The sequence below is a fragment of the Callionymus lyra genome, chromosome 17 (assembly GCF_982586985.1).
Source record: "Callionymus lyra chromosome 17, fCalLyr1.hap1.1, whole genome shotgun sequence".
Lineage (NCBI taxonomy): Eukaryota > Metazoa > Chordata > Actinopteri > Syngnathiformes > Callionymidae > Callionymus > Callionymus lyra.
Window position 1 is genome coordinate 20,472,686 of NC_141834.1, and position 18,949 is coordinate 20,491,634.

At 40.6% G+C, this 18,949-nt stretch overlaps 1 long non-coding RNA gene across 3 annotated transcripts; it reads left to right on the plus strand.

Moving 5' to 3' along the window:
• The first annotated feature begins 12,773 nt into the window (after positions 1-12,773).
• LOC148062962 (uncharacterized) lies at positions 12,774-16,427 on the plus strand. 3 transcript variants are annotated; one of them, XR_015713625.1, is made up of 5 exons: positions 12,774-12,870; positions 13,744-13,927; positions 14,649-14,804; positions 15,291-15,511; positions 16,288-16,427. It is a non-coding gene; the product is annotated as an uncharacterized LOC148062962 (long non-coding RNA). The 3 variants fall into 3 exon arrangements; XR_015713626.1 differs by having other exon boundaries at positions 15,378-15,511; XR_015713624.1 differs by having other exon boundaries at positions 14,649-15,511.
• The last annotated feature ends 2,522 nt before the right edge of the window (positions 16,428-18,949 follow it).

Genomic DNA, 18,949 nt, shown 5'->3' on the forward strand with positions numbered 1-18,949 from the left:
GCAGAGCAGGTCAGATGAAACAAGAGAAGAAACGTAGGTTCCGTCCCTTTATTCCATCGATCATCATGGGAAATGTACGTTCGATTGTGAATAAAACGGACGAGCTTGCTGCGCTGACCCGGCATCAGAGAGACTTCCGGGAGAGCAGCCTTCTATGTTTCACGGAGACCTGGCTGACGGAGAAGATCCCAGACTCTGTTGTTTCCCTGGAGGGGTTCAAGATGGTGCGTGCGGACCGGGACATGGATGGGAAGAGGAGAGGAGGAGGAGTGGCGGTGTTTATTAATGAGAGATGGAGTGATCCCGCTCATGTCTCCATTAAAGAACAAGTGTGCACTAAGGACATAGAGTTCGTTGCGGTGGGCATCCGCCCGTATTACATCCCGAGGGAGTTCTCACATGTGATTGTGTTCACTGTTTACATTCCTCCCTCTGCGGACGCAGCCGCAGCGAGCGAGAGGCTGAGCGCCTCAGTGTCGGACCTGCAGCTCAAACACCCGAACTCTCTCCTGCTCATTAACGGAGATTTCAACCATGCCTCACTTTCCTCCATTCTTCCCACCTTCACACAATACGTGAAGTGCCACACCCGGGAGGACAAGACTCTGGACCTTTTATATGCAAATGTGAAAGGTGCCTACACCTCCACCGCCCTGCCCCCCCTCGGCCGCTCTGATCACAACCTGATACGTCTGCGACCTGAATACACTCCCATGGTGAGGAGACAGCCTGCACAGAAAAGAACTGTTAAGATGTGGAATGATGAAGCCAAGGAGAGGCTGAGAGACTGCTTTGAGTCTACAGACTGGAGCGTGTTCTCTCATGGTGATGACATCGACACCTTCAATGACCATTCCACAGATTATATAAAGTTCTGTGAGGGCAACGTCACACCGACCCGCAAGGTGCGGTGCTTTGCCAACACCAAGCCATGGGTGACCCCTCAACTTCAAGTTCTGCTGAACAAGAAGAAGAGGGTGTTTGCTTCAGGGAGCAGAGAGGAGCTTAAGGAGGTCCAGCGTGAACTCAAGAAGGCGATCAGGATGGCCAAGGACGAATACAAGGGGAAACTGGAGGAGCAACTGGCGCAGGGCAACACTAGGGATGTGTGGAAAGGCCTGAAGAACATCTCAGGTCATGGCCAGAGTGGAGCCAGAGCCACAGCAGGGGGAGACCAAAGATGGGCCACTGAAAAAGAACTGAACCAGTATTTCAACCGGTTTGATCAGGGCCCCCCTCCCCCCTCCACCTCTGCCCCTCACTCTTCACAAAGCTGTTTTTCCCCCTCCCCCCAACTGTTCTCACCTTTCTCCACCCCAACAAGCCCTACTGCCTCAGCTGCCCAACCCCCCACAGCCACCTCTCTCTGTTACATCGGAACAGGTGAGGAGAGAATTAAGGCGACTGAAGATCAGGAAAGCTGCTGGACCAGATGGACTCAGCCCCAGACTGCTCAGGGATTGTGCTGATCAACTTTGTGAGTTGGTCACACACATCTTCAACCTGAGCCTCAAACTGGAGAAGGTCCCGGTCCAGTGGAAGACCTCCTGTGTGGTTCCGGTTCCCAAGGCGGTACACGCGAAGGAGCCGAGCCACTTCAGACCAGTCGCCCTGACCTCCCATCTGATGAAGACCTTGGAGAGGCTGGTACTCCGCGAGCTACGCACGACGGTGAGCTCTGCGTTGGATCCGCTGCAGTTCGCCTACAGGCCAAAGATGGGGGTGGACGACGCCGTCATCTACCTGCAGCACCGGGCACTGACTCATCTGGAAGCCGCCGGTAGCACTGTGAGAGTCATGTTTTTTGACTTCTCAAGTGCTTTCAACACCATCCAGCCGGCGCTGCTAAGGAAGAAGATGGAGGACCCAGGAGTTGGGACACAGCTGGCAGCATGGACGATGGACTACCTCACCAACAGGCCGCAGTATGTGAGGCTGCAGGACTGCAGGTCTGAGGTGACCATCTGCAGCACCGGGGTGCCTCAAGGGACAGTGCTGTCACCTTTCCTTTTTTCCCTCTACACGGCGGACTTTACCTATGACTCCAGCAGCTGTCACCTCCAGAAGTTTTCTGACGACTCGGCCATTGTGGGCTGCGTGTCTGGGGGGGGGCGAGCTGGAGTACAGGTCAGTCATCAAGGACTTTGTTGACTGGTGTGAGAGCAACTACCTTTGCTTAAACACCGGTAAGACAAGGGAGATGGTGATTGACTTCAGGAAAAAGTCCCCACCACATCAACCGGTGAGCATCCAGGGCTCGGACATTGAGCTGGTGGACAGCTTCAAATACCTGGGTGTTCACCTCAACAATAAACTGAACTGGTCCACACACATCAACGCCGTGTACAAGAAGGGCCGAAGTCGCCTCCACCTCCTGGGGAGACTGAGGTCCTTCGGAGTGTGCAGACCACTTTTAAGGACCTTTTATGACTCCGTGGTAGCCTCTGCTATCCACTACGCTGTGGTCTGCTGGGGAGCAGGCAGCACGGACCGGGACAGGAAGAGACTGAACAGGCTGGTCACGAGGGCCGGCTCTGTCCTGGGCCGCTCGCTGGACTCGGTGGAGGAGGTGGGAGAGAGGAGGACACTCTCCAGACTCTCCTCCATCAGGGACAACGCTCTCCACCCACTGCACCTGACCGTGGAGGAGCTGGCCAGCTCCTTCAGTGGCAGGCTCAGGCACCCCCAGTGTAGGACGGAGCGTTATAGAACGTCCTTCATCCCAACTGGTGTCAGGATATTTAACTCTCTACTTTAAATATCCTGATGCTAATCCGTAGCGTGTTTTTTCTTCTTGTGTGCTTTTTATTTTATTTTTTTTCCCGTTTTTTATTTCTATTTTATTTTGTTAATAGTGTCAATTTCTAATTTTGTAAATAATTTGTATATTTTTAAGATCGTTTTTATTTTATTTTGTATTATCTCTTGTACTATTTCTTTCTCCTTGCACTTTATTTTCTTCCAACTGCGCTGTTGTGAAAGTGTGTTTCCCCTCTGGGGATGAATAAAGCCTTTCTATTCTATTCTATTCTATTCTATATGTGTAGTATTGTCCAGTACTTGACTCTGGTGTTGTGATAGTGTAGTAACAAGTATATATGTGTAGTATTGTCCAGTACTTGACTCTGGTGTTGTGATAGTGTAGTAACAAGTATATATGTGTAGTATTGTCCAGTAATTGACTCTGGTGTTGTGATAGTGTAGTAACAAGTATATGTGTAGTATTGTCCAGTAATTGACTCTGGTGTTGTGATAGTGTAGTAACAAGTATATGTGTGTAGTATTGTCCAGTACTTGACTCTGGTGTTGTGATAGTGTAGTAACAAGTATATATGTGTAGTATTGTCCAGTAATTGACTCTGGTGTTGTGATAGTGTAGTAACAAGTATATGTGTAGTATTGTCCAGTAATTGACTCTGGTGTTGTGATAGTGTAGTAACAAGTATATGTGTAGTATTGTCCAGTAATTGACTCTGGTGTTGTGATAGTGTAGTAACAAGTATATATGTGTAGTATTGTCCAGTACTTGACTCTTGTGATGTGATAATTTAGTAACAAGTATACATGTGTAGTATTGTCCAGTACTTGACTCTGGTGTTGTGATAGTGTAGTAACAAGTATATATGTGTAGTATTGTCCAGTACTTGACTCTGGTGTTGTGATAGTGTAGTAACAAGTATATATGTGTAGTATTGTCCAGTACTTGACTCTGGTGTTGTGATAGTGTAGTAACAAGTATATATGTGTAGTATTGTCCAGTACTTGACTCTGGTGTTGTAGTTTTTACAGACCACATGATACTTTCATTTGTTTTCAAACCAAAATATGTCCAAACATCAGCTTTAAAAGCTGCTGGACTCATTGTATCCTTTAACTGCGGAAGGCGTAATGACTGCTGCCATCTAGAGGCTGTAAATGTACACACTCTTTAATAAAATTCTCCAATATGAACCATAAACGAATTATGATCATATTTTAAAGAAGAAAAAAAACATGTTTAAATGGGAAAAATCGATGCAGTGCTTTTGAATATCATAGTTTGATGAAAAAATGTATCTTAGTATTTAGGTTTATTCTTTCAGACACCATTAATATTTAATATATACACAATTAAAGGTAATTATATGCATTATTTAGGCGTCACTGCGTAAACAATTAACACAAATACATTAAGAGCAGCATTATTTTTTTTAAATATTTAGAATATTGTTTACCATAAAAAAAATAAAAATAAAGTTAACCTTTGACCTCAAATCCCAGACCCATTCAGGTATTTAGAAATATATTTTATGATAATATACTTTGTATTGTTTTTAAGTGTCTTTTTCTTTTTAAGAAACGTGAGTTTGTCACTGCGAGGAGACGAGAGAGTCTCACAGGATTGAGTGAGAACGTCAAGCTTTGTCGCTGCAGGTTTGTCGGTGGCTTCCGAGGGCCGCGACAGGAAAACCACAGCGAACACACAAAAGGTTTGAGCACAACTGTGTTGTGTCGCTCTAATTATTAACAGTTTTGTCAATTGAATCACAGTAACAATACATTCTCTTGGTCTCTGTGAGTGAAAAGTAAGTAATTCTTATTTATATAGCGCTTTTCCAGACCAGGGTCACAAAGCGCTTAAACAATCAAAACAATATTCAATAAAGTATATACTTTAAAGGTCAAGATAAAACTGAGAACACAATAGGAGTTCCAGAAAATCAAGGAAAAGCCTGAACAAATATAAACGTCGGATGTTCCTTAAGGAGTCAGTAGATCCATCAAGCGCAGTAACACTGCTCTGACACTTGGGCAATATTTTCAAACGTATCCATTGCTACTTAGCCTAAGCTAACACCTACTTTTTGAGATCATTCTCACCTTTATTATGACCTGATTCACCTTCGATCAACACAACTACTGGGTAACATTTTAATTCCGTGTCTTAGTTGCAAACTTTCTTTCCTTTTACGTTTTTCCGACACATTCCTCTCCCTTGACTTTATTTAAGTTTTCCGCTCAAATATCAGGATTATTTTATTTTTAAATCACAACCTTTAATCCTAACGTTCAGCTTTAACTGTGTGTCGTCCACAGGTTTTCATCGTCGTCATGGGAAACTCTGCCTCCACCGGCTTCGTCACCTCAACTCCCAGGAAAATGGCGTGGGGGCGAAAGACGGACGACACGGTGACTCTCAGAGACAGCATCGCGCAACGCGAGGAGGACCTGTGGAGGATCAAGGCCAGAAGAACCTCGTGCGTGAAGAAGCTCGGCGTGTATCGGAACGTCCGCTACGTCGACCTCACGCTCCAGGATCAAGACGAGTTCTCCTCGGACTCCGGGGGGAAACTGAACGCCAACTTTGTTGCCGATCCATGAACTCGATCGACACCTCTGACACGGGAAATACACACTTTTGAACACGAATCGCTTCTCGAGCTCAAAGTGTGAAACAACAGGAAATGAAAGCTATTTTCACAGCAACACATATGATTGACTCTTGGAAGGAAACACTTCACAGTTCCCTTTTCACGACGCGGACGCAAAAGACGCTTCCCGAGCAAGTATTGGATCTTACTTCACCGCTGAGGAATCTTTGTCCAAAGAAGCTTCCTCTACCAGGTACAAACATTTGTGTTTATTTGTATTTATTTGACATATCTGTCAAGAAAGTTTTTTTTCAATGGGACTATTGAGCTTCATGGCTTCACGTGACTTACCTTTTGAACTACTTATGTGTTTCTCAATAAAAAGGAATCTTCTGGAATTAAAATGAATTGAAGTGAATGAACTCGACATTGTTGCTTCTTCTCAGACGTTAAGATGTTTTTAAAAAGATTCAAGTTTGCTAAATAGTGTCATCGTTTCACTCCAGTTTTAAACGCTCTGTACGACTGCCTCTATCAAAGAAGCGGTAGATTGTCGGGGACGTCGTAGGTCGGCAGCAAACTCCACAGCGGATCTTAGAAGTGTGTTTCAGCTTCGAACAATCTTCCTAAACACCAGAGAAGACGACGAGCAGCATCAGGAGTCGAATGAAGAGTTTGAGATGTGACCGTTGTTTTAGCGAGTCATTTTAACGGCAAGAGCACTTGTCCAAAGTAGAAACTGTATGTTTTCATTTTCATGCTTCCTACACTCTGCCTTCCTTTTAACATGTCGATAGTTACTCTAAGATAGTAGGCGTCTTCCTCTAGAACCGGTCCAGGGACCAGTAGCGGATTTGATACCAGGTCGCACAGAAATACATTATTATATTTCTCTGTAAATTATTACAGTCTGAAAGGTGCTTTATTTATTTTTTTAAACAGGATTGTATTCAAAATCCTGTTCGATTTTGATGATTTGTTTCAGTCAAGTTTGCTTAGTTTACTAGTAAAACTTTACGGGACCATCAATAAATTAATGCTAAAAGATAATCAAAATATAAGGTATAAATCTCTACTTCTGTTTCAAGCTTAAAAAACGTCTGTTTGCCTGCCTTTTCACATCTAGGGTCGTGGATCTAAGAACGAAGCGGGCCCTACCGGGGGGGGGGGGCTGGAAGACGGAGGCCCCCACCCGAGGACATTTGAATCATAGATTGCAAGAGGGCAAATTAAGAAGTTTGCTCTGCGGGTGATCAAGATACAGGCAACTTGAAAGAAACATTTGCCCCGGAAAAGACGACCTCCCGAACGGTAAATTTGCCATAAATATCGCGATGTTTCAACAGCTCGCGACCTTTTCTCCCGGGGCTATTGACCTGTAAAGTCGCCGTATAAAGCTTGTATTTTGTTTGACTTGAAGCGGCGATAGACGACCCGTGACAATCTGCATTGACCATTTCTCTCCACAAAGCGAAGAATAAGAACCGGAAGTGACGGCATGTTGGAGCGGCCGGATCGGACTCCTGTTTTGACCGTTTTACTAGAAATCAAACAATGAGTGAAAACACTTTGCAGCTAAATCTGGAACTGAAACTCTGGTGATTGCTCCTGATGATAAGGTTCCAGGGTTGAGTCAGTACTTGGGTGACTTAGGTCAGTCTGTCAAACTGAGCCTGAGAAACCTGGGTGTTGTATTTGATAAAGACATGTCTCTTGTTCAACACTGCAGAAAACTGACCAGAAACTGTTTCCTTTAACTGAGAAAAATCTCTAAAGTTAGGAAAAAATTTTCACAACATGATCTGGATCTTATAATCCATGCGTTTGTTTCTTCTCGCCTGGACTATTGCAACAGTTTGTTTTCATGTTTAAACAAGAAGGATGTGTCTCGCCTGCAGTTGATACAGAACTCTGCAGCGAGAATTCTGAGCCGCTCTAGTAGAAGAACTCACATTTCTCGGATCCTTAAAACTCTTCACTGGCTTCCAGTTTCTTTCAGGATCAAGTTTAAAATTCTGGTTCTTACTTTCAGATCTATTCATGGTCAGACCTTCCATCAGTGATCTGATCCAGCCTTACACCCCAGCTCGGGCTCTGAGGTCTGTGGATCAGAATCTACTGATGGTTCCTGAACACGCTTCCGGACCAGAGGAGAGAAATCCTTCCAGGCTGTTGCTCCTAAGCTTTGGTACGATCTTCCTCTCCTTAAGAGATTTTTATTTGTGCTTTTTCTTAACTTTCTTGTTGCTGCTGTGTTTGATTCTAAGTTGTCTTGACCTTTTATAATATGTATTTTAACTGTGTACATACAGTAAATATGTCTTTACATACAGTAAAATTTAGTGGCGGGTCATGCATTTCACACATAGGCCTTCAGTGGTGCACGTTTGAATGAATCCACCTCTCAATTACTATTTTAAGGATCTTTATACACCACAGGGATCTGAGCGTGAACTGTTATAGGTCAATAAGACGTTTATCATCAAATGAACATCAATAAATGATATCAAAATATCACTCCGACTACAGTCTGTGTGGTGTGAAGCTCTAACATGAACAGGAGGAAAAGCTTTGAAATAAAGAGAAAAGACTACGAGGAATAATTGAATACATGAAAAATTAAACTTTCTTTTTTATTTTCATATAAATACATTTATTTTCTGATTATGTTTAGGCCAGAAGAGAAGGTCTTGCTGGCCCTGACGGCCCGCCACTGGTAAAATTACATTTTTTTTAAACTTCCTGAAATGATTCAAAGTAGGAAGCAGAAAAAGACCCCACCACACCCACGACTATGCTTATAACTGCGTCTGAGCTCTGGTTCAGTGTCTTGCCGTCTCATCTCAACATGCGTCTTCTTGTGCTGATCTTCGTGGTCGGGCTCCTCTCACCAGGCAAGTCTTGTTCTTGTTTTGACTTCAGAACTTCTGTGTTCAGTGAAAGTGTTGATAGCTTGTCATAGGTTGACCTCTTTGATTTATTTTGATTTCTCAGCCCCGACCCTCACCTGTCCACAGTGTCCAATGGACTCCTCGCCTCAATTCGATTAACTCTTGTCCCTGCAATGAGAATTGGACATTTGACATTTGAAAACCAAAATGCATTTATAAATCGTGTTGACTTTGAACTCATCATTAAAAAAAAAAACATTTTCTTGAACTCTGCCCCTTTGAGTGTATTTGCTTGGCCCTCGGGAGGTCAAAGTAGGATTATGTGGAAATTTTCTGTAATAGCTAAAAGCATTTTTATTAAATCACTTTCATCAGTCCAACATATACCCACACTGTAACATGTTTTTTCTTTTTTTTACGAGTACTCAAAATAATTTAAAAGTAAATTAAAGGGATGTTCGGAAAAAACTGCCTAGTAACACATTTTATATTTTATTTATTGTATATTTATTATAAGTCGTACCCTACTTTTTCTTTATTCATTTTTAGGTTTCTTTCCTTCCTTCTATTTGCTGGATTATATTTCAATGTGGCAGCTGAAGGAACGTATAAAGAACAATGCTTTTAACAGGCAACAGAGGGAGATGCAGGCTCCGTTAAACGCTGAAATTAAAGAAAAAACTTCTAGTAGTCGTTGAATACATTTTTTTTACATCAACTAAATGTTACTGTTTGTTTTATTGTAGACTTTTGGATGTGAATCGCTCTGTCGTGTTAATTATACTCATGACGGTATTTTCATTTGTTGTTCTAGGTATTAAAGGGAAACTCAACGGTAAACGATGCTATCGATGTGATATAAGTGTCACCTGCGATAGCATTATGCAATGCGAAGACGACGAGGATCACTGCGGCACCGCAGCAAGAGTGTTAGGCTTGGTCCCAAAGGGCTGCATCTCCAAGCAGAGGTGTGACTTCGTTCCTGCGTCTCCTCTTGGTAAAATTCACTGCTGTCAGGGTGACTTGTGCAACGGCGCCACGAGCACGAGCATGAGTCTTCTGCTCCTGCTGGCCCCGGTGCTGACCACTGCGTTCCTCTGACGGGCCTCCCGCCTGCATCTTGCTCGTCTTCGCCCATGAAGCCGAACTCAAGCTGGAAACAACTGCTGTCTGCGCGATACTCCGAGCTTTTTCCAGCAGCAAAATGCTTTGAAATAAAAAAAAAATACATTTAAATTGTGTACAATTGTTGTCATTATATTTTTTTGTAACTTTGTGTGAGTATTTTTTCAAGAGATGAGAGAGCATGTAAAAAAGACAATTTTTTTTTCATCAACACAACATTGTCGTGTCACGTTCACACTCATATTATTTTCTGATCAACGTTCATCAATGATGGAGAAGTTTTCACTCGTGGGTTGAGACTCAAAAGTGATAGTGTAGTAACAAGTATATGTGTAGTATTGTCCAGTACTTGACTCTGGTGTTGTGATAGTGTAGTAACAAGTATATGTGTAGTATTGTCCAGTACTTGACTCTGGTGTTGTGATAGTGTAGTAACAAGTATATGTGTGTAGTATTGTCCAGTAATTGACTCTGGTGTTGTGATAGTGTAGTAACAAGTATATATGTGTAGTATTGTCCAGTAATTGACTCTGGTGTTGTGATAGTGTAGTAACAAGGATATATGTGTAGTATTGTCCAGTACTTGACTCTGGTGTTGTGATAGTGTAGTAACAAGTATATGTGTGTAGTATTGTCCAGTACTTGACTCTGGTGTTGTGATAGTGTAGTAACAAGTATATATGTGTAGTATTGTCCAGTAATTGACTCTGGTGTTGTGATAGTGTAGTAACAAGTATATGTGTAGTATTGTCCAGTAATTGACTCTGGTGTTGTGATAGTGTAGTAACAAGTATATGTGTAGTATTGTCCAGTAATTGACTCTGGTGTTGTGATAGTGTAGTAACAAGTATATATGTGTAGTATTGTCCAGTACTTGACTCTTGTGATGTGATAATGTAGTAACAAGTATACATGTGTAGTATTGTCCAGTACTTGACTCTGGTGTTGTGATAGTGTAGTAACAAGTATATATGTGTAGTATTGTCCAGTACTTGACTCTGGTGTTGTGATAGTGTAGTAACAAGTATATATGTGTAGTATTGTCCAGTACTTGACTCTGGTGTTGTGATAGTGTAGTAACAAGTATATATGTGTAGTATTGTCCAGTACTTGACTCTGGTGTTGTAGTTTTTACAGACCACATGATACTTTCATTTGTTTTCAAACCAAAATATGTCCAAACATCAGCTTTAAAAGCTGCTGGACTCATTGTATCCTTTAACTGCGAGGCGTAATGACTGCTGCCATCTAGAGGCTGTAAATGTACACACTCTTTAATAAAATTCTCCAATATGAACCATAAACGAATTATGATCATTTTTCATATTTTAAAGAAGAAAAAAAACATGTTTAAATGGGAAAAATCGATGCAGTGCTTTTGAATATCATAGTTTGATGAAAAAATGTATCTTAGTATTTAGGTTTATTCTTTCAGACACCATTAATATATAATATATACACAATTAAAGGTAATTATATGCATTATTTAGGCGTCACTGCGTAAACAATAAACACAAATACATTAAGAGCAGCATTATTTTTTTTAAATATTTAGAATATTGTTTACCATAAAAAAAATAAAAATAAAGTTAACCTTTGACCTCAAATCCCAGACCCATTCAGGTATTTAGAAATATATTTTATGATAATATACTTTGTATTGTTTTTAAGTGTCTTTTTCTTTTTAAGAAACGTGAGTTTGTCACTGCGAGGAGACGAGAGAGTCTCACAGGATTGAGTGAGAACGTCAAGCTTTGTCGCTGCAGGTTTGTCGGTGGCTTCCGAGGGCCGCGACAGGAAAACCACAGCGAACACACAAAAGGTTTGAGCACAACTGTGTTGTGTCGCTCTAATTATTAACAGTTGTGTCAATTGAATCACAGTAACAATACATTCTCTTGGTCTCTGTGAGTGATTGATCGTCTCATTGATTTACATAAACGGATGATTGACGGTCCAATCATCGGCAGGTTTTCTCTCTAAAGTTTGGGTTTAATCTCATCCTCTCTTCTCCTGCTATTAAAATGGGAAACGAGGAGTTTTTTCAATCATTAAAGTTGAAGCAGGAGCACAGAAGGGCAACTTTTCTCAGGATCTGGTGAGTGACTCTCTTTTTATTTTATTTTTTTAATTATTTTGCAGCACGTTCACAAGACACATAAGCGTTTCTTTTAAGATTGTTTTTCTATAAATAACCTCATAACAGATTTTCATGAATTGCCTTTTTATAATTTTACTCACTTATTTATAAGTTCTTTTTAACCCTTTCTGAAATTAATATTTTGTTTCAAACCTTTTTGTCGTTTTTTTTGCATGTAGCTAAATCCGTCTATAGTTGCATTAAAGCACCAATGCGTTCAAATGAACATTTATAAGCTACTGTGGCTTTTATCTTATTTTTTAAACAAGTTTCAAATTGTTTTCGTGGCAGTGAAGCAGCGGATCAAACAGTTCAGTGCAGTAAGTAAGTAATTCTTATTTATATAGCGCTTTTCCAGACCAGGGTCACAAAGCGCTTAAACAATCAAAACAATATTCAATAAAGTATATACTTTAAAGGTCAAGATAAAACTGATAACACAACAGGAGTTCCAGAAAATCAAGGAAAAGCCTGAACAAATATAAACGTCGGATGTTCCTTAAGGAGTCAGTAGATCCATCAAGCGCAGTAACACTGCTCTGACACTTGGGCAATATTTTCAAACGTATCCATTGCTACTTAGCCTAAGCTAACACCTACTTTTTGAGATCATTCTCACCTTTATTATGACCTGATTCTCCTTCGATCAACACAACTACTGGGTAACATTTTAATTCCGTGTCTTAGTTGCAAACTTTCTTTCCTTTTACGTTTTTCCGACACATTCCTCTCCCTTGACTTTATTTAAGTTTTCCGCTCAAATATCAGGATTATTTTATTTTTAAATCACAACCTTTAATCCTAACGTTCAGCTTTAACTGTGTGTCGTCCACAGGTTTTCATCGTCGTCATGGGAAACTCTGCCTCCACCGGCTTCGTCACCTCAACTCCCAGGAAAATGGCGTGGGGGCGAAAGACGGACGACACGGTGACTCTCAGAGACAGCATCGCGCAACGCGAGGAGGACCTGTGGAGGATCAAGGCCAGAAGAACCTCGTGCGTGAAGAAGCTCAGCGTGTATCGGAACGTCCGCTACGTTGACCTCACGCTCCAGGATCAAGACGAGTTCTCCTCGGACTCCGGGGGGAAACTGAACGCCAACTTTGTTGCCGATCCATGAACTCGATCGACACCTCTGACATGGGAAATACACACTTTTGAACACAAATCGCTTCTCGAGCTCAAAGTGTGAAACAACAGGAAATGAAAGCTATTTTCACACCAACACATATGATTGACTCTTGGAAGGAAACACTTCACAGTTCCCTTTTCACGACGCGGACGCAAAAGACGCTTCCCGAGCAAGTATTGGATCTTACTTCACCGCTGAGGAATCTTTGTCCAAAGAAGCTTCCTCTACCAGGTACAAACATTTGTGTTTATTTGTATTTATTTGACATATCTGTCAAGAAAGTTTTTTTTCAATGGGACTATTGAGCTTCATGGCTTCACGTGACTTACCTTTTGAACTACTTATGTGTTTCTCAATAAAAAGGAATCTTCTGGAATTAAAAGGAATTGAAGTGAATGAACTCAACATTGTTGCTTCTTCTCAGACGTTAAGATGTTTTTAAAAAGATTCAAGTTTGCTAAATAGTGTCATCGTTTCACTCCAGTTTTAAACGCTCTGTACGACTGCCTCTATCAAAGAAGCGGTAGATTGTCGGGGACGTCGTAGGTCGGCAGCAAACTCCACAGCGGATCTTAGAAGTGTGTTTCAGCTTCGAACAATCTTCCTAAACACCAGAGAAGACGACGAGCAGCATCAGGAGTCGAATGAAGAGTTTGAGATGTCACCGTTATTTTAGCGAATTATTTTAACGGCAAGAGCACTTGTCCAAAGTAGAAACTGTATGTTTTCATTTTCATGCTTCCTACACTCTGCCTTCCTTTTAACATGTCGATAGTTACTCTAAGATAGTAGGCGTCTTCCTCTAGAACCGGTCCAGGGACCAGTAGCGGATTTGATACCAGGTCGCACAGAAATACATTATTATATTTCTCTGTAAATTATTACAGTCTGAAAGGTGCTTTATTTATTTTTTTAAACAGGATTGTATTCAAAATCCTGTTCGATTTTGATGATTTGTTTCAGTCAAGTTTGCTTAGTTTACTAGTAAAACTTTACGGGACCATCAATAAATTAATGCTAAAAGATAATCAAAATATAAGGTATAAATCTCTACTTCTGTTTCAAGCTTAAAAAACGTCTGTTTGCCTGCCTTTTCACATCTAGGGTCGTGGATCTAAGAACGAAGCGGGCCCTACCGGGGGGGGGGGCTGGAAGACGGAGGCCCCCACCCGAGGACATTTGAATCATAGATTGCAAGAGGGCAAATTAAGAAGTTTGCTCTGCGGGTGATCAAGATACAGGCAACTTGAAAGAAACATTTGCCCCGGAAAAGACGACCTCCCGAACGGTAAATTTGCCATAAATATCGCGATGTTTCAACAGCTCGCGACCTTTTCTCCCGGGGCTATTGACCTGTAAAGTCGCCGTATAAAGCTTGTATTTTGTTTGACTTGAAGCGGCGATAGACGACCCGTGACAATCTGCATTGACCATTTCTCTCCACAAAGCGAAGAATAAGAACCGGAAGTGACGGCATGTTGGAGCGGCCGGATCGGACTCCTGTTTTGACCGTTTTACTAGAAATCAAACAATGAGTGAAAACACTTTGCAGCTAAATCTGGAACTGAAACTCTGGTGATTGCTCCTGATGATAAGGTTCCAGGGTTGAGTCAGTACTTGGGTGACTTAGGTCAGTCTGTCAAACTGAGCCTGAGAAACCTGGGTGTTGTATTTGATAAAGACATGTCTCTTGTTCATCACTGAAGAAAACTGACCAGAAACTGTTTCCTTTAACTGAGAAAAATCTCTAAAGTTAGGAAAAAATTTTCACAACATGATCTGGAGCTTATAATCCATGCGTTTGTTTCTTCTCGCCTGGACTATTGCAACAGTTTGTTTTCATGTTTAAACAAGAAGGATGTGTCTCGCCTGCAGTTGATACAGAACTCTGCAGCGAGAATTCTGAGCCGCTCTAGTAGAAGAACTCACATTTCTCGGATCCTTAAAACTCTTCACTGGCTTCCAGTTTCTTTCAGGATCAAGTTTAAAATTCTGGTTCTTACTTTCAGATCTATTCATGGTCAGACCTTCCATCAGTGATCTGATCCAGCCTTACACCCCAGCTCGGGCTCTGAGGTCTGTGGATCAGAATCTACTGATGGTTCCTGAACACGCTTCCGGACCAGAGGAGAGAAATCCTTCCAGACTGTTGCTCCTAAGCTTTGGTACGATCTTCCTCTCCTTAAGAGATTTTTATTTGTGCTTTTTCTTAACTTTCTTGTTGCTGCTGTGTTTGATTCTAAGTTGTCTTGACCTTTTATAATATGTATTTTAACTGTGTACATACAGTAAATATGTCTTTACATACAGTAAAATTTAGTGGCGGGTCATGCATTTCACACATAGGCCTTCAGTGGTGCACGTTTGAATGAATCCACCTCTCAATTACTACTTTAAGGATCTTTATACACCACAGGGATCTGAGCGTGAACTGTTATAGGTCAATAAGACGTTTATCATCAAATGAACATCAATAAATGATATCAAAATATCACTCCGACTACAGTCTGTGTGGTGTGAAGCTCTAACATGAACAGGAGGAAAAGCTTTGAAATAAAGAGAAAAGACTACGAGGAATAATTCAATACATGAAAAATTAAACTTTCTTTTTTATTTTTATATAAATACATTTATTTTCTGATTATGTTTAGGCCAGAAGAGAAGGTCTTGCTGGCCCTGACGGCCCGCCACTGGTAAAAATTACATTTTTTTAAACTTCCTGAAATGATTCAAAGTAGGAAGCAGAAAAAGACCCCAGCCACACCCACGACTATGCTTATAACTGCGTCTGAGCTCTGGTTCAGTGTCTTGCCGTCTCATCTCAACATGCATCTTCTTGTGCTGATCTTCGTGGTCGGGCTCCTCTCACCAGGCAAGTCTTGTTCTTGTTTTGACTTCAGAACTTCTGTGTTCAGTGAAAGTGTTGATAGCTTGACCTCTTTGATTTATTTTGATTTCTCAGCCCCGACCCTCACCTGTCCACAGTGTCCAATGGACTCCTCGCCTCAATTCGATTAACTCTTGTCCCTGCAATGAGAATTGGACATTTGACATTTGAAAACCAAAATGCATTTATAAATCGTGTTGACTTTGAACTCATCATTCAAAAAAAAAACATTTTCTTGAACTCTGCCCCTTTGAGTGTATTTGCTTGGCCCTTGGGAGGTCAAAGTAGGATTATGTGGAAATTTTCTGTAATAGCTAAAAGCATTTGTATTAAATTACTTTCATTTTACGAGTACTCAAAATAATTTAAAAGTAAATTAAAGGGATGTTCGGAAAAAACTGCCTAGTAACACATTTTATATTTTATTTATTGTATATTTATTATAAGTCGTACCCTACTTTTTCTCTATTCATTTTTAGGTTTCTTTCCTTCCTTCTATTTGCTGGATTATATTTCAATGTGGCAGCTGAAGGAACGTATAAAGAACAATGCTTTTAACAGGCAACAGAGGGCGCTGCAGGCTCCGTTAAACGCTGAAATTAAAGAAAAAACGACCAGTGAATGACTTCTTCTAGTAGTCGTTGAATACATTTTTTTTACATCAACTAAATGTTACTGTTTGTTTTATTGTAGACTTATGGATGTGAATCGCTCTGTCGTGTTAATTATACTCATGATGGTATTTTCATTTGTTGTTCTAGGTATTAAAGGGAAACTCAACGGTAAACGATGCTATCGATGTGATAGTAGTGTCACCTGCGATAGCATTGTGCTATGCAAAGACGACGAGGATCACTGCGGCACCGAATCATGTTTGTCATACTCGCGCGGTCGTGTATTCTCAAAGGGCTGCACCTCCAAGCAGCTCTGTGACTCGGTTCCTGCGTCTCCTCTGGTTAAAAAGCGCTACACTCACTGCTGTCAGGGTGACTTGTGCAACGGCGCCACGAGCACGAGCATGAGTCTTCTGCTCCTGCTGGCCCCGGTGCTGACCACTGCGTTCCTCTGACGGGCCTCCCGCCTGCATCTTGCTCGTCTTCGCCCATGAAGCCGAACTCAAGCTGGAAACAACTGCTGTCTGCGCGATACTCCGAGCTTTTTCCAGCAGCAAAATGCTTTGAAATTAAAAAAAAATACATTTAAATTGTGTACAATTGTTGTCATTATATTTTTTTGTAACTTTGTGTGAGTATTTTTTCAAGAGATGAGAGAGCATGTAAAAAAGACAATTTTTTTTTTCATCAACACAACATTGTCGTGTCACGTTCACACTCATATTATTTTCTGATCAACGTTCATCAATGATGGAGAAGTTTTCACTCGTGGGTTGAGACTCAAAAGTGATAGTGTAGTAACAAGTATATGTGTAGTATTGTCCAGTACTTGACTCTGGTGTTGTGATAGTGTAGTAACAAGTATATGTGTAGTATTGTCCAGTACTTGACTCTGGTGTTGTGATAGTGTAGTAACAAGTATATGTGTGTAGTATTGTCCAGTAATTGACTCTGGTGTTGTGATAGTGTAGTAACAAGTATATATGTGTAGTATTGTCCAGTAATTGACTCTGGTGTTGTGATAGTGTAGTAACAAGGATATATGTGTAGTATTGTCCAGTACTTGACTCTGGTGTTGTGATAGTGTAGTAACAAGTATATGTGTGTAGTATTGTCCAGTACTTGACTCTGGTGTTGTGATAGTGTAGTAACAAGTATATATGTGTAGTATTGTCCAGTAATTGACTCTGGTGTTGTGATAGTGTAGTAACAAGTATATGTGTAGTATTGTCCAGTAATTGACTCTGGTGTTGTGATAGTGTAGTAACAAGTATATGTGTAGTATTGTCCAGTAATTGACTCTGGTGTTGTGATAGTGTAGTAACAAGGATATATGTGTAGTATTGTCCAGTACTTGACTCTGGTGTTGTAGTTTTTTTACAGACCACATGATACTTTCATTTGTTTTCAAACCAAAATATGTCCAAACATCAGCTTTAAAAGCTGCTGGACTCATTGTATCCTTTAACTGCGGAAGGCGTAATGACTGCTGCCATCTAGAGGCTGTAAATGTACACACTCTTTAATAAAATTCTCCAATATGAACCATAAACGAATTATGATCATTTTTCATATTTTAAAGAAGAAAAAAAACATGTTTAAATGGGAAAAATCGATGCAGTGCTTTTGAATATCATAGTTTGATGAAAAAATGTATCTTAGTATTTAGGTTTATTCTTTCAGACACCATTAATATTTAATAAATACACAATTAAAGGTAATTATATGCATTATTTAGGCGTCACTGCGTAAACAATTAACACAAATACATTAAGAGCAGCATTATTTTTTTTAAATATTTAGAACATTGTTTACCATAAAAAAATAAAAAAAAAGTTAACCTTTGACCTCAAATCCCAGACCCATTCAGGTATTTAGAAATATATTTTATGATAATATACTTTGTATTGTTTTTAAGTGTCTTTTTCTTTTTAAGAAACGTGAGTTTGTCACTGCGAGGAGACGAGAGAGTCTCACAGGATTGAGTGAGAACGTCAAGCTTTGTCGCTGCAGGTTTGTCGGTGGCTTCCGAGGGCCGCGACAGGAAAACCACAGCGAACACACAAAAGGTTTGAGCACAACTGTGTTGTGTCGCTCTAATTATTAACAGTTGTGTCAATTGAATCACAGTAACAATACATTCTCTTGGTCTCTGTGAGTGATTGATCGTCTCATTGATTTACATAAACAGATGATTGACGGTCCAATCATCGGCAGGTTTTCTCTCTAAAGTTTGGGTTTAATCTCATCCTCTCTTCTCCTGCTATTAAAATGGGAAACGAGGAGTTTTTTCAATCATTAAAGTTGAAGCAGGAGCACAGAAGGGCAACTTTTCTCAGGATCTGGTGAGTGACTCTCTTTTTATTTTATTTTTTTAATTATTTTGCAGCACGTTCACAAGACACATAAGAGTTTATTTTAAGATTGTTTTTCTATAAATAACCTCATAACAGATTTTCTTGAATTGCCTTTTTATAATTTTACTCACTTATTTATACGTTCTTTTTAACCCTTTCTGAAATTAATATTTTGTTTCAAACCTTTTTGTCGTTTTTTTTGCATGTAGCTAAATCCGTCTATAGTTGCATTAAAGCACCAATGCGTTCAAATGAACATTTATAAGCTACTGTGGCTTTTATCTTATTTTTTAAACAAGTTTCAAATAGTTTTCGTGGCAGTGAAGCAACGGATCAAACAGGTCACTGCAGTTACACTGCTCTGACACTTGGGGGAGCCACGGGCAATATTTTCAAACGTATCCATTGCTACTTAGCCTAAGCTAACACCTACTTTTTGAGATCATTCTCAT